The 17,185-nt window shown below is 40.6% G+C and overlaps 1 protein-coding gene across 4 annotated transcripts in view; it reads left to right on the forward strand.

Annotated features, from left to right (window-relative positions):
* pwwp2b (PWWP domain containing 2B) overlaps positions 1-17,185 on the forward strand; it is a 43,672-nt gene that overhangs the window by 12,981 nt on the left and 13,506 nt on the right. The window lies entirely within an intron of this gene.

Raw genomic sequence — 17,185 nt, forward strand, 5'->3', positions numbered from 1 at the left:
ATAATTCAGTTTACAGGTAATGACGGCTTTAGATACTTAAAGCCTTTGCAGTTCATTACTTGAAGATGAAAGTGTCTTCCAGTCTCCCTTTTTAAAATTGTCTCTTGCTGAATGTTTATTTCTGGATCAATGCAGTTTGGCAACAGCTTTGATAAGACGCTCAAGTCTCTTGTACTTGTACAATTTTTGAACAATCTTATTTATTTTTTCTAAAAGTATTTTTAAGCGCTGGAGCATGGCTGGCAAGATCAGCATTTCTTTTTGCTCATCCTTAATTGTCCTCGAGAAAGTAATGGTGAGCTTTGAGCCACTGCAGTGCATCTCGTGTAGGTACTTCTACAGTGTCATTAGGAAGAGGATTTGACCCAGCGACAATGAAGAGTCAATGAGCTAGTTCTAAGTTAAGATGGCGTATGACTTGGAGTGTGTGTGTGGCAGTCAAGGCTGACACTTCAGTCAATATGCAAATTTTTTTTTCCCAGGGAAACCCAGGAAAGGTGCACCACCTACAAAAATCTGTGGATGTTGGGTCAATTTGAGACTTTAATTAGGTAACAGTGCACCAGGAGAAGTTAGGAGCTTGGGTTTTCAAAAAATAAATTGAGGTCCGAATCAGTTATGATCTGATTGAGTTGTTTTGGGGTATCATTCCAGTGGTGTCTCTCTTAGGATGCACCAAGTCCCATGGAAAGTTAGCCATACAAACTCCATCATCCTTATTGAAGTTAAGTCTATCATGGTACCACCCAGATCATTTAAAGTTGGCTCCACTGGTCTGGGCACTGTATCCCCATGCCAGTAATTGGCCTCCAAAGCGCATTCTGTTTTCAGAAAGTTAAGGATTGCACCTGATCTTGAGGAGAACAAAAAACATTTTAAAGATATGTTTGAGCGCCTCGTTGACAAGTAGACCGAGACAAGGGATATGCCACAAACCATTCGCTTTAGCAACTCATCATCCAACAAGCTATAGCACAGTCAGGAACACTACCCCACAAACTCTGCCATAAATGACAGGCAGAATGAGAGAGGGTGAACATTCCTCCTTGGGGAAACTGTTACACCTCTGTAAAAAGAGCTGTGGCTCCAGGATGGAGCTTGCTCAATCACCTGAGGGCTCAAATCAGGAAGGATGGCTCATTTTGATGGACTGACGAGGGGTGACCTAAATAAATGTAGAATTGGTTTGAAGGGGTTGAATTGTCCTCTCCTTTCATTATTTTATAGCATCTCGACCAGCTGGAATTTTAAAATTTAAAATAGCTAGTGTAGTAGTGAGAGAGTGCTGCTTTGTCAAATTTGTGTTTGTGGCTTAAGTGTTTAAAGTTAGCCCTGATCTTCCTGTTTTGCTGGACAGGATTTTCCATGGGACAGGGAGTTCTTCTGGTTTTATGGTCAACTTCCAATCTTCATTTAATAGATCAAATATAGATTAAGCAGCAGTTCATCTTATTTGATGTTTGTCACATGCTAGTTTCACCATTTTTCTGAAAGTAATTTTATTTCTGAGTAATCAGTTTACATGATTTTATATATAATATAAATAATCCTCAGTTTCCCTCCATATGCAAACACACTGGGGCTAATTTGGCTATAGCATTTTTCTAACAATGGTGCTTGGAACATCCTGAGCAGGTCTTTTAAAAGACTGTGACTGTTCATGTGTTTGTGGGAAGTGATGGTTATAATAATTTTTCCCTGGAGGTAGCATTATAGACTTTCTTGGCTAACCAAACATGTCTCGATTAGACATGTTTATATCTGTTGAGAGAAGAGCTGATGTGAGAAGTTATTGAGAATGGTGTGATTGACCCCTGCTAACTAGGTTTTTAATTTTCTGATGTTGGTTTGGAAGAAAAAATAATTAAATGTTCCTTTTGTTTTCTGCTGAAGTATTTACACTAGCCATACTTAAACACACGAGAACTAGATTTTATATGTTTCACATAAAGTAGGTCATTTTGATTATATGCGATGGATGATTGAATAAATATTACAACATCAATTATTGAAGTCCCCTTGGTATGAAATTTAAATGAATGTTTGCTATTGCTGACGATCTGTTGCCTTTCTGAACTTTTATTTTGATCTTGAACCTTGTTGTACTTTATTAGTAGTGATCTATCAAAATAACTACTTTATTCCAACTGTAAGGGCTTAATTCATTTACTGTCTTTTTCTGTCATTGTGTAAACTGAGCACTTCCTTACAATAAGAAATATCCAAGTACTTAGGACTAAGTTTATCACTGATACTGCTATGAATCATTTCTCTATTTGGGCATAGTACGAAGATGGCTCTGATTGGAACACTGTTATCACTTTAGTATGACTTCACCTGACCTGTGCTTTTCTGTTTGTGTATTTTTTTTGATAATTGGATACATTCAAGTACAATAATTTGGGGATAGAAATTTTTTAAAAATGGGCTATAAAAAAATTATTCTTTTATAATATTTGTGAAAATAAATGAGAAATAATGATGGTTGGTGAATATCAAGCTTTGGGTTTAAAAGCCCAAAGATCCTAGGTGTGCGATAAATCTAAGGGAAACATTTAGTAGCAGTCTGGAGAACCAAAGGATGAAGTTAAGATTATTCATGGGAATAATATGACTGGTTAAGAGGGTTTTTTTTCTTAGAAAGAACACCTATTTAAAACATTTTAGGAAGATCGCTGAAATAGTTGTATGGCTATTTGACTGCAGGTGCCTTTAACAATAAATGTAGAAGCTGTTTTAATCTCAGACTGACTTCATTTCCTGATTGTTTAGACTAATCTGTAGTGCAGAATCTTAATGAAGCATCGCATTTCAGTGCAAAGTGTTATGTATCTCTAGTTGCAGCAGAATGAACAGATTTCGAAGAACATAAGAAATCTGCTGAAGATTTGTAGGGGGAAAACAATGTGCCTGAAGAGCTTTCTTAGCAGTGGCCATCTCTGAAGTGCTTCATTGCAGGCAAAGTATTGCATTGGCATTTGAATGAACTGTCAAAAATTTAATTTTTGCCATTTAGTTTTTAAGGATTAGAAAATAACTGCATTTTGAAGGGTTTTCTTTAAGAGGTTTTGATCTTGTGTGGATCAAAATGTAATTAGTTAGACTAAAGTATGAAATATTCAAGATGTTTCTTTCAAATGATTCCTTCATTCAAGTCATTTTTGTGAATTACATTCAGTGCTCTCCACAGAGACCCCTGAATAGTCAGCGGGAAATTGACAAACAAATTTATAAGGAGATCTCTGTTATCAGTAAGCATGCTAGTCTGGTTATGGTAGAGGATTTTAACTTTCTGAAAACTGGGACTGCTACAGTGTTAAGGGCTTGGATGGAGAGGAATTTGTTAAATGTGTACAAGAAAATTTTATGATTCAATATGTGGATGTACCTTCTCGCGAGAGTGCAAAACTTGACCACCTCTTGGGAAATGAGGTAGGGCAGGTGACTGAGTTGTCAGTGAGGGAGCACTTTGGACCCAGCAACCATAATTCTATTAGTTTTAAGATATTGATGGAAAGGGGTAGACAACATCTAAAAGTTGAAGTTCTAAATTGGAAGAAAGAGACTTTTGACAGTATTAGGCAAGAATTTGGATGTGGATGTTCTCAGGTAAAGGTAAAGTTGGAAAATGGAAAGCCTTCAAAAATAAGATAACGAGAGTCCAGAGACTGTGTATATTCCTGTTAGGGTGAAGGGCAAGGCTGATAGGTATAGAGAAGACTGGATGACTAGAGAAATTGAGATTTTGGTCAAAATAAGAAGGAAGCATATGTCGGATACAGACAGCAGAAATTGAATGATTCCTAAGAACAGTATAAAGGCAATAGGAGTATACTTAGAACATAGAAAATTACAGCGCACTACAGGCCCTTTGGCTCTCTGTTGCGCCTATCCAAGCCCACTTAACCTACACTAGCCCACTATCCTCCATATGCCTATCCAATGACCATTTAAATGCCCATAAAGAGGGAGAGTCCACCACTGCTACTGGCAGGGCATTCCATGAACTCACGACTCACTGAGTAAAGAATCTACCCCTAACATCTGTCCTATACCTACCACCCCTTAATTTAAAGCTATGCCCCCTCTTAATAGCTGACTCCATACGTGGAAAAAGGTTCTCATGGTCAACCATGTCTACCTTTATCAAGTACACCTCTATCAAGTCACCCCTAAACCTTCTTTTCTCCAATGAAAACAGCCCTAAGTGCCTCAGCCTTTCCTCATACGATCCTCCTACCATACCAGGCAACATCCTGGTAAACCTCCTCTGCACCCGTTCCAGTGCCTCCACATCCTTCCTATAGTATGGCGACCAAAACTGCACACAATACTCCAGATGCGGCCGCACCAGAGTCTTATACAACTGCAACATGACCTCAGGACTCCGGAACTCAATTCCTCTACCAATAAAAGCCAGTACACCATATGTCTTCTTCACTATTTACCTGGGTGGCAACTTTCAGAGATCTGTGTACATGGACACCAAGATCCCTCTGCTCATCCACACTACCAAGTATCCGACCATTAGCCCAGTACCCCATCTTCTTGTTACTCTTACCAAAGTGAATCACTTCACACTTACCTACATTGAACTCCATTTGCCACCTTTCTGCCCATCTCTGCAGCTTATCTATATCCCGCTGTAACCTGCCACATCCTTCCGCACTGTCAACAACTCCACCGACTTTCGTATCATCCGCAAACTTGTTCACCCAACCTTCTAGCCCCTTCTCCAGGTCATTTATAAAAATGACAAACAGCAATGGTCCCAAAACAGATCCTTGCGGAACACCGCTAGTAACTGCACTCCAAGATGAACCTTTTACCATCAACTACTACCCTCTGTCTTCTTCCAGCCAGCCAATTCCTAATCCAAACCTCCAACTCACCCTCAATGCCATACCTTGTATTTTTTGCAGGGAAATCAGAAGGTCAAAAAGGGGATATGAGATCGCTTTGGCAAATAGAGTTAAAGAGAATCCAAAGGGCTTCTGCAAATACATTAAGGCCAAAAGGATAACTAGGGAGATCGGCAAGGCCACCTATGTGTGGAACCACAGGAGATGTGGACATGCTAAATGAGTAACTTGCCTCAGTGTTTACCGTGGAGAAGGATATGGAAGACAGATAACATGGGAAATAAATAGTGACCTCTTGAAAATTGTCCATATGACAGAGGAGGTGGTGTTGGTCCATTTTGGGCATAAAAATGGATAAAACCCCAGGCCCTGATCAGTTGTATCCTTGAACTCTTTGGGAAGCGATTGCTGGGCCCCTTGCTGAAATATTTAGATTAGATTAGATTACTTACAGTGTGGAAACAGGCCCTTCGGCCCAACAAGTCCACACCGACCCGCCGAAGCGAAACCCACCCATACCCCTACATTTACCCTTTACCTAACACTACAGGCAATTTAGCATGGCCAATTCACCTGGCCCTGCACATCTTTGTGACTGTGGGAGGAAACCGGATCACCCGGAGGAAACCCACGCAGACACGGGGAGAACGTGCAAACTCCACACAGTCAGTCGCCTGAGGCGGGAATTGAACCCGGGTCTCTGGCGCTGTGAGGCAGCAGTGCTAACCACTGTGCCACCGTGCCGCCCACTTTTTTTCTTTTACAAATATGGAGACAGGTTAGGCGCAAGGGAGGGGAATCTCACATTATTTAGATTAGATTAGATTACAGTGTGGAAACAGGCCCTTCGGCCCAACAAGTCCACACCGACCCGCCGAAGCGAAACCCACCCATACCCCTACATTTACCCCTTACCTAACACTACGGGCAATTTAGATTAGATTTGTATCATCGATAGCCACAGGTGAGGTGCCAGAAGACTGGAGGTTGGCTAACGTGATCCTGTTATTTAAGAAAGGTGGCAAGAAAAGCCAGGGCACTAGAGACTGTTGAGCCTGATATCAGTAGTGAGCGTGTTGTTGGAGGAAATCCTGAGGGACAGAATTTACATGAATTTAGAAAGGCAAAGACTAGTTTGGAATAGTCAGCTTGGATTTGTGTGTGGGAAATAATGTCTCTCGAATTTGATTGAATCTTTTGAAGAACTAACAGTGGATTGATGAAGGTAGAGCGGTGAGTGTGATCCATAAGGACTTCAGTAAGGTATTCAACAAGGTTCCTAATGGTAGACTGGTTAGCAAGGTTAGATCACATGGAGTAGAGGAGAACTAGTTATCTGGATGCAGAACCTGCTGGAAGGTAGAAGACTTACCAGTGGTGTGCCACAAAGATTGGTGCTGGGTTCACTGCTTTGAGATTATATAAATGATTTGGATGTGTAAGTTTGCAGGTGACACCAAAATTGGATGTGTAGTGGACAGCGAAGGAGGTTACCTCCGAGTACAACCAGATCTTGATGAAATGGGCCAGTGGCTGAGGAGTAGCAGATGGAGTTTAATTAAAATAAAAGCAAGGTGCTTCTTTTGGAAAAGCAAATCTGGGCAGGATTTATGAATTTAATAGTGAGGTCTGGGGAGTGTTGCTGAACCAAAAGGTTCATAGTTCCTTGAAAGTGGACTCCGATAGATAGGATAGTGGAGAAAATGTTTGGTATGCTTTCCTTTATTCTTCAGTGCATTGAATATAGGAATTGTGAGGTTATGTTGAGCTATACAGGACATTGGTTAGACCACTGTTGGAATACTGCGTGCAATTCTGTTCTCCTGGCTATAGGAAAAATGTTGTGAAACTTGAAAGAGTTCAGAAAGATGTACAAGGATGTTGCCTGGATTGGAGGGTTTGAGCTATAGAGAAACTGATAATTTCCCTGGAGCATTGGAGGCTGAGGAGTGATGTTAGAGGTTTATAAAATTGAGGTGCATGGACAAGATAAATAGGCAAGGTCTTTTCCCTGAGGTGGGGGAGTCCAAAACTAGAGGGCATAGGTTTAAGGTTAGAGGGAAAAGATTTAAAAGGGACCTAAGGGGCAACTTTTTAGTGCAGTGGCTGGTGCATGTATGGAACGAGCTACCAGGAAATTGGTAGAGGCTGGTACAATTACAACATTTAAAAGGCATCTGGATCGGTATATGAATAGGAAGGGTTTAGAGGGATAGGGGCCAAATGTTGGCAAGTAGTACTAGATTTATTTAGGATATCTGATCCACAGGGATGAGCGGGACTGAAGGTCTGTTTTCATGCTGTATATCAATGACTATGCTGAAAGTCCTTTGTGGCAAGTGCTGATATTTAATACTGGAAACTGCATTGTGATTTAGTGGCATAATCAAAAGTAGATAGTATAGTGCAGAAGACATTAGCGGTGACTAAAAGCGTAGAGTTTATTTTTAAATAGTATCCTTAAATATTGATAAGCAGTGGAATTGATGGGAACTAATGTAGGGTGAAGAATGCTAAAGATACAACCTCCGAAGATGGGGGAAAGACAAGGGATTGCAAAGAGAGGGTTGATGTCACAGTCATTTTTGGAGTGAAGCAATTTAAGATAGAAGAAAGTTGCACAGAGTCGGAAGGTTAACATTCGCAAGGTGGTTTTACGCAAGGTAGATGAAATGTGGGATAAATGTAAGCAGTTTTAGATGATTTGAAGCATGAAAGATGGAATGTGACGTTAGAGGAGTTAAATACTGATCAGATTGTTATGACGAGATGAGAAATGGTGAATTAGTCACCTTTTTAAACGCCCTCCCGTTGCGTCAATTTTTTTTTAAAGCATGTAGCTATCGAGCTTCAATTAAAACATAGGACTAACTAAAATTGAGCAATTACAAGGTTTTGTTGAGTGAAACAAAGGAGATTTTTATTTCTTGCTAATCTCAAAGGGAGAGCATGTTAAAAATGTGACATCAAATACAAGATAGAAGTTTTAAAGGGGTGTCCGAGTCACAGAGATGTACAGCATGGAAACAGACCCTTCAGTGCAACTCATCCATGCCGACCAGCTATCCTAAGCTCATCTAGTCCCATTTGCTAGCACTTGGCCCATATCCCACTAAACCCTCCCTATTCATATATCTAATCGGATGCCTTTTAAATGTTGTAATTGTACCACCCTCCACTATTTTCTTTGGCAGCTCATTCCACACACGCACCACCCACTGCATGAAAACAGTGCCCTTTGGGTCCATTTTAAACCTTTTTCCTCTTGTACTAAACATTCCCCCACCTCAGGGAAAAGACCTTGTCTATTTATCCGGTCCATGCCCCTCATGATTTTATAAACCTCGAGAAGGTCACCCCTTCACCTCCCGATGCGCCAGGGAAAACAGCAGCAGCCTATCCAGCATTTCCTTGTAGTTCAAGCCCTCGCAACATCCTTAAATCTTTTCTGAACCCCTTGAAACTTTAGATTTTTAATTGATGTTGCAATTGTTCAGTTATTGATGGTGGCAAAGTTTATAAAAATCTTTTAAGGTATTGATGAGTGGTTGTTTCCCCAACTTGCTTTTCTGCCCAGGTTTTGCCTTCTGAGAGGCTTGAAAAACTGAGAGGGTAGAGAGAGTGAGACTTAGACCTCTTGTTATAAATCCATTTTTCCTTCTCTGCTTATCTACCAGGTAACCATTAAAATACAATAATCTCCCTAGCACAGATGCAGAATATCTGTCTAGCACAGATAGCAGGGAAAAAAATGTCAGTTACCTCAGTCTTCCATTTGTGTGAGAAATGCAAGAGGCAGCTGCTACAAAATGAATGTGTGTCTTATTAAAACTGGCACAAACCAATGGTTCCCATTTAAATCTGGGAATTCTTGTTGTGAGCACATAGAAATGCTTCAAAATCAGTCTTGGATTAGTTTTTAATCACACTTTTAAAAAAAAAAGACTGCAAGAATCCTACCCATACAATGCTTACAATCACACGTGAATTTATTTATGTGGATTTATCTAAAGATCAGAGCAGGTAGTCAGCCTGCTCTGTCTCAACTTCTAGATATTAATGACTTTGTGAGAATAGGAAGTACCATAGCCAAATTTGCAGATAGCATTAAAATAGATAGGAAACTTAGTTGCAATGAAGAAATAACTAATTTTCAAGCGGATATGGATACATTAGGTGAATGTGCCAAAATTTGCCACAGTTTAACATGAATTAAGTTTGAGGGCTTCAGAGTGCTTTGGTGCAGTGTGATTTGGTGTCCTTATGCATGTACAGTTTGCAGGTACAGCAGGTAATAAAGGCAAATAAAATTTTGGCATTTATTATTAAAGGAATGAGAGGAGGAAAATGTTGCTGTAACTGTACAGCACACTAGTGAGATGGTACCTGGAGTATTGCATACAATTTTGGTTCACATTCTTAAGGGGGTGGGTGAAGGAGGGTAGAGAATGTGGTAGTTCAGATGAGGTTCTCTGGATTTGATTCCAGAGATTAGGGGTTTGCCTTATGAAGGCAGATTGACCAGTTTAGGCCTGTACTGCCTGGAGTTTAGCATCTTATACACCTCCATTAGATTCATCTCCCATTCTTCTAAAGGGAATTATCAAAGTGGACATATGAGGGAGCATCCTTGTTATGTTGACACCGTCCTGTTCCCCCTTGGTCCAGGAACTCCTCACATACATTCGGGACACCACCCAAACCCTCCACCACCTCCATAACTTTCATTTCCCTGGCTGCTGACACCCCATCATCGTGGGAACATATCCATCTGCCATGTGGAAAGCCTCCAAGCCCTCCATTTTTATTTTTTCTCCTGCCTACCCAACCAGTACCCCTCCATTGACACATTTATTTGATTGGCGAAACTAGTCCTCACCCTCAACTTCTCCTTTGAGTATCCCCCTTCCTTCGGACTAAAGGGGTAGCCATGGGCTCCAGTTATGCCTATCTTTTCATCAGATACATGGAACAGTCCATCTTCCGCAGTTACACTGGCACTACTTATACCTCCATTATGTTGATGATTGTATCTGTGTCACCTCGTGCTCCCATGAGGGGGTTGACCAGTTCATCAACTTCACTAATATCTTCTACCCTGACCTCAAGTTCACCTGGACCATCTCGATACCTCCCTTCCCTTCCTGGACCTCTGTCTCCATCTCCAGCGATCAAGTCAATACTGACATCTATTTCAAACACACCGTCTTCCACAGTGAGCTGAACTAAACCTGCATCTAACCCCCCCCCCCCCCTCGCTATCCCTTACTCCCAATTTCTCAGCCTGTGCCATATCTGCTCCCAGGAGGAACAATTCCACTCCAGGGCATCCCAGATGGCCTCCTATTTCAAGGACCGCAATTTCCTGATCTGCGTGATCTCCTCAACTTACTGCACCTCCGCCCTTGAATCCCACCCCTCCAACTGCAACAAGGATAGAACCCCCTGTTCCTCACCTTCACCCCACTAATCTCCAGGTACAGTGCATTATCCTTTGCAGTTTCCACCATCTACAATCAAACCCCACCGCCAGAGATATATTTCCCTGACCACTCCAATCTGCATTCTGCAGAGACCATTCCCTCTGCGACTCTCTCGTTAGGTCCTCCACCCCGCCCTTCAACCAAAGCCAACCCACCCTCCACTCCAGGCATTTTCCCTTGCCTCCATGAAAAGATACAAAACCTGTGTTCACACCTTCTCCCCTCGCCTCCAACTAAGGCCCCAAAGAATCCTTCTACATCCAGCAGAGATTTTCCTACATATCCAAACAACTCATCGACTGTGTCTGTTGCGTTTGATGTGGTCTCCTCTGCATGAGGGAGACAGGGCGCCAACTTGCAGAATGTTTCCAGAAACATGTCTGGAACACATGCGTCAAACAACCCCACCATCCTGTGTGGCCGACCACTTCAACTCCCCCTCCCACCCCACCAATGGCATGCAAGTCCTGGGCTGTCTCTGCTGCCAAAGCTAAGCCACCCGATGCCTGGAGGAAGAACGCCTCATCTTCCACCTTGGGACCCTCCAACCAAACGGCATTAACGTCGACGTTACCAGTTTCATTGTTTTCCTCTCATCCCAGATCCAACCCTCGAACTGAGCACAGCCCACTTGAACTTCTCCCAACTGTCTATCTATCTTCCCATCTATCTGCTCCACCCTCACCTCCAACCTACCACTTCCACCAAACCCCCCCCTCAACCAGAATCTACCTATCGCTTTCCCAGATACCTTCCCCTCACCCTCCTTTTTATGCCCGAAGCATAGACTCTCCTGCCTTGGATGCTGCTGACCTGCTGTGCTTTTCCAGCAGCACACTTTTTTTTTCCCTACACTGTTCCCTCATGTAGGATAATCTTGAGTAAGTCGCCATAGTTTAAAATAAGGGGTAGTAGATTTGAATCAGATAAGAAATTACTATATCTCTGAAAAGATTGAGTGCCTGTGGAAATCACTACCCCAGAGTGTGGTAGATGCTGGGACGTTTAAGGAGGCGATGGATGTTTTTAATTGGTAATGGGTTGCAGGGTTATGGGGAGTGGGTAGGAAAAATGGAGTTGAAGCCGAGATGGGATCAGCCGCAATCGTATTAAAAGGTGATGCAAGCTCGAGACTGAATTGCCTCAACCTGTTCCTAGCTCTTATGATTTCTCCTTTATATGTCTTCTCCTTCCCATTTGATGTACTTTCAATTGACTCTATTTTGGCAACCCAGCAAATTTTAGATTAATATCGACAGCTTTTAACATGGAAGTTTCAGGCTTTTGTCCCAGTGACTCTGGAGCAGTATTTAGAATATCAAATTAGAATTATTTGTAGCTTGATGATGGAATATGTAGGTGATGGTGTTTCCGTGCATCCACTGCCCTTCTCCTTGTGAATTTAAGAGCTTGCAAGTTTGGAAGGCAGAATGGCAGCTGTGGAATAGTTTTCAGTGTTTGAGTAGTTAGTCACTGGAGTAAATCATTCCATCATTTTTGGGCCTGTGCCACCACTTGTATAGATCAATCATGATCTTAGCATCTACAGTACAACTTATTTTGAGTTTGTAACTTTTAATAGTTTTGTCCAGCAACTCTGTCAAGCAAACATTTCAAAACATAATCTCAGTATCTTTTTGATGAGCTACTTCCAGATTTTGACTGATATGTGGGGAAAGTACTATGTCTGATACTATCCATGAATGATCTAATCATTTTTGATAAGGGACAATACCTGGATCATAAGTGCTTTGGAAAGCAATGACTTACCCTCGGTGAAGAAGTTGTTGCCATGTTTCTCATAATGTCTTGAGATGAAAGCCATTAAGTCTTGGTCTGGAAATTTTGCTACCTTTTACTTTTATCAGCTTCTTGATTACATTTTGTTTATTTGAATTATCCTTGCACTTCATTTAATTGTTTAGTGTTGCCTATTTTTCTGATATTTTGGCCTCCTCTTCTCAAAGACTGAATTTGTATGTATTATTTCCAGATGTTCAACTGATTCTTAAAGTCTCATTCATGACCTGCCTTTCCCCCTTTTGAATTTAAGAATTCTATTTGGTTATTGTTACTGTTATCTTACTAATTGGTTAGAATCTCCCTGGTTCGGTTCAAGAATACCATTCTTCCAGAAAATTCAATGTTGTTGTTAATGTGGTGCATTTAGCACACAGCATCCCAGGATGTTTCACAGGAGCACTGAACTACTGGAGTATTGGGGAAAGTGGACAAAAGCTTGATGAAGGAATTAGGGTTTAAGTGTCTTATAGGCAGAAAAAGAGGTAAAGTTTAAAGAGCATTCCAGAGCTTTGTGGGACTTGGTGACTAATGATATAGCCAACCAGTGATGACAAATTTAAAATTGGAGGTGTTCAAGTGGATAGAATCTGAGGAGTAGATATCTTGGAGAATGAGGGATGAGTGAAATTGTGCAAGAATGTGATTTTTAAAATGGATGTGGTGCTTAATGTCAAGATGTAGGTCAGTGGGCATAGGGATGATGGCCACAGGGGATTTGCTGCAAGTTATAACATGCAGAGTAAAGTTTTGAATGACGTTATGTTTATGGAGGGTAAAACGTGAGAAATCAGCCAAGGATGCCGAGATAACAAATACATGGGTGAGAGTTTCAGAGACATATGAGCCAAGATGTGGGCAGTTTTGGTAATGGTGTTGAAATGTATAGTCAATTACTACCTTTTGTCTCTAGATGTTTAGCTTCTCTCATCTTCTGTAAAAGAAAATGAAGTCCATAGCTGTATATAATTTTGCAATAAGGCGCTCTGATTTTCAAATTACCTAGAGGTTTAGATTAGATTACTTACTTAGTGTGGAACAGGCCCTTCGGCCCAACAAGTCCACACCGACCCGCCGAAGAGCAACCCACCCAGACCCATTCCCCTGCGTTTACCCCTTCACCTAACACTACAGGCAATTTAGCATGGCCAATTCACCTAACCTGCACATTTTTGGACTGTGGGAGGAAACCAGAGCACCTGGAGGAAACCCACGCAGAGGTTCATAAACAGCTCCCAACAAGTTTTACATCCTATTCTGTTCCATCCAACCTGGAGTTTCTAAACCTACTCCTTCTTACTGACATCTTTTCTAATGTCACAACTGTATCCCTTGGGACAAGGTGGAGAAATTATGACTATTTTCATGTTCTTTCTAAAGACAACTTGACATATTAATCTCCCAATTATGTCGTTTTGTATCCAGGTTTTGATGATAGCTACTTTGTGCCTTTTTTTGAAGCTGACTTGAGGTTTGCTAATTCACTTGGTCTGTGCTATATGTATCAATGCAGAAAATTGAATTTAGCAATCAATGCGGTAGTCCTTTTGTGCTGATGTTGTCTTCAGCATCTATCAAAGCTTGTCAAATTCTTTATTCCTGTTTTATCGCTTGTAATTTTGAGTTATTTTGTCAATTTGAGGTTTTATTTATTGCTTTTGGCACTATTGGTAACTTGAACTTTGCTTTCATTAGGTTTTGTTTCCCCAAGCCTTTCAGTTTATGTTTCTGTCAGCAATCTTGCCCCATCCCACCCAAATTCGCTTCATATCTGTCACCAAAAGGAGCATGGCCGTGAAGAGGGGATTAGGGGTAGGGTGGAGAAACCTCCAAGCTGTTGCTGTGGACAAGTGTCGAACTGAAAAATGATTTCGTGAAACTGGGCACTTGTTGAGAATAAATCATACCTTGTGTCGATTTGCAACTTCTTACGACTGTTGTGGAGCAGCTGATATCTGATTCTAGAGATACAAAGATTAAATTATGTGACTGGTAGGCACGGTTTTTGGGAGATGGTATGTTGAAGTAGACTAAGAAAATGCGACACTTTGTAAGAGGACAGTGGGGGTCCATTGAAACAGAGTTTGATTGGGTGATAATGGTTTTAGGACAGTACCTAAGGAACAGGAGTCATTTCCAATATTAGCTGGCAAGGGGTTAAAAAGGATAGATGACCTTCAATTTTGTGAGAATGTGGTCAGCAATGGGCCTTGTGGAAAATGGTAGAGAAACTAGAAGATGGGATTGGGGAATTGGGATTCATGATTATGAAAGGAGTAGCCAAAACAGTTGAAGCTGTTCTTTCGTTGAGAAAGCATCTTTGAAAGGTAAGACAGTGGAGAAATTAAGCTGGGAGTCTCCGATTTATTTCGAGGTTGATCCTCAAGGATTGTATTGGCAGGGCAACATGATTCTAATGGCACTTGATATTGTTCAGCTCAGTATGGTTATTGGGGATAAACCAGTTGTGACAAACTTATTCAATTTGTTCATTTGACTGGTGATATGCTCTATTGAAAAGAGTGGAATCCCATAATGTGGATTAGGCTGTGGATTTGAAGGTGTTGATGAGGGTCAAATGCATAAAGTTGAAGGTGACTAAGTGGTGCAGCAAAAAAAATTAGTTGAGCCAAAAGCTAAGCATAAGTAGATAGAATGGAACTTTGTCCTGAGTAAAGATATTTTGGCTGGAATAGGATTCTTGAAATAAACGATTTATGTCCCCAAATTTTACTAGTTGGGAGTTTCTGGTAATGCTTTTGTATCAGTGGTTTATCTGTGGGAATTCCCATAAATAATTTCCCAGTAAACAATGATTTGTTGTTTGAAGAAGCATAAATGTTTTCTGCAGAGATTTTTTTCAGCATATACATTTACAGGCTTTTTGGCTTCATCTTGACAGCTTTTTAGTAAACTTGAGCATGTTTTGTATTTGTCTTAACCTGGGCAAATCCTAGCCCAATTTTTGAAGCCAGTTTTTTTTTTATTACAATTTGATTTCACACTCCAGCAGGGAAGCAAACTAAAAGTATTGATAAAGAAGCCTCTGCTGTGGGCCTTACAAGCATTGTTTTCAGAAAGGATTAGACATTTTATATTCCTATAAAACTGCAGGTCTTCGATGTATTTAATCAATATTTTTCCAATATATTATTGACAAACCTCTGGAACAGGTTGGACTTAAATTTAGGTCTTCTGCTCTAGAGAGGGTCACTAATACTGCACTACAAAAGCCCTAACTGGCAGATTTTAATTTTGCTTTCAATCAACACATTATCACACATGTCTAGGGCAAATGGAACTTGAACCCGGGCCATGTGACTGGCAGATCTCTCATAATTTACCATAGGCCTATCGAGATGCTGTAGGTATCTGAAGCAGGTGAGACTTGAACCAGATCTGCTGGCTTTGATATAGGGACTCTACTGCACCAGAGAAACCCCTCTGGCAGATCTTATACTGGGTTGCATATTATACAGATTGATTTGTAGCAGAATGGGAAAATTGTGCTGTGAAATTTAATTGTGCAGGGCCAACTACATACTTGCAGATGGACCTGCAGTAAAATGCAATTTGAATTTTATACTTTGGCCTGCACCCAGACTCTGTGCTCACGAGCTACTTGGTTGCAATCCAAGTGAAGCACAATCCATTGTTGAGGCCCCCCCCCCCCCCGCAAACTTCAAAAAACCTGAGATTGATCAAATGGCAGCCTGATCCTGGGGCTGTCTCTAAATTGTGTCGGAATATTACTTCTGTTTTGACTTGCTATAAGTACTGCTACAGGAAGTTCATCATCATTTTACTTTAAATGAGAATCTCTGATCCAAGTTGGATTATATACATTTAAACACCTGTTGAAGACAGATTTTCAAATCAATATTGAGTTTGAAATTAGGAATACTTTCTTTATTCCTGTACTGAATTGTTTTACAGTTGAGGCCAACATAGCATTTGATTTCCTAATTGCTTGCTGCACCTGTATGATAGCCATCACTGACTCAAGAACTAAGTCCTTTAGTGTTTCCCTGAGTGTCTTCATGTAAGAAGTACTTTGCATTTCTCATTTTCCTGCCGAAGTGGATAACTTCACAGTTTTGAAAATTGTATTCTATCTGCCATGTCTCTCATCGAGCGTATTTAAAACCCTTTGAAGCCTCTTCACCATAATCACCACTTGCATTTCCACCCCAGTTTTGTCATGAGTACACTTGGAAATATTATATTTGGTTCCCACATGCAAACAATTGATATAGATGGCAATTTCCCCTTGTTTACCCTAACACCACCTATTTTAAAGAAAAATCCCAACATGTTGTATACCTTGTGAATGAGTTGCAATTAAAATTTTGAAGCCTTACCAACTCATAATTAATATTAAACATTGGCATTAGCTCCTCTTGTGGAATGCAACTTTTGTTCATTTGGTTTGACATTTTTAAATTCTGCATGTGAAATACTAAGCTAAAGGTAGAAACTTTGATCCAACTTTTAAAATTTCTGTCTCTACGATTTATTTGGTCGTCAAGGATAATTGATGCATTTGATTTCTTGATTTGCGGTTTGAGAATACTTCATTGTTGTTGGGCATTTGTCTTGGTTGATTGTTACTGTTGCTGGATGCCTGAGGATCTCCTAGACCCAACAGCAAATTTACGTTAATGTTGGGAAAGGTGAAAACTATACTATAGAGATCACTTTATCTTTATGGTTAACTTTCTTTAATGTCAGAAGTGAGCATCATTTACTTCACTGCTAACTATAAAATCAAGGTCATTATGTCTAATAGTTGCCTAAAACTGTGGAAAGAAACAAAACTTTTCAAAGTTGATCAGCTGTGCAATTGAATCCTGTTGCAGTATAAGCTGTGAATGTAAATAGTACTTTGGTGTCCATGAAAGTGGACTACAATAATGGGAACATCTAGCTAAGAGTTGAGTATCCATTTGTCTACCTAGTATTCTTGGTGCAATCTGGGTCAATTAGACTGGAAAAGCAGGCACTATTCTGAAATTGCTGGTACAGCTGCCCACAATAGTA

This window comes from Chiloscyllium plagiosum, unplaced genomic scaffold, assembly GCF_037043375.1.
Source record: "Chiloscyllium plagiosum isolate Xiang-an unplaced genomic scaffold, Cpla_swu_hap1 HiC_scaffold_22, whole genome shotgun sequence".
NCBI lineage: Eukaryota > Metazoa > Chordata > Chondrichthyes > Orectolobiformes > Hemiscylliidae > Chiloscyllium > Chiloscyllium plagiosum.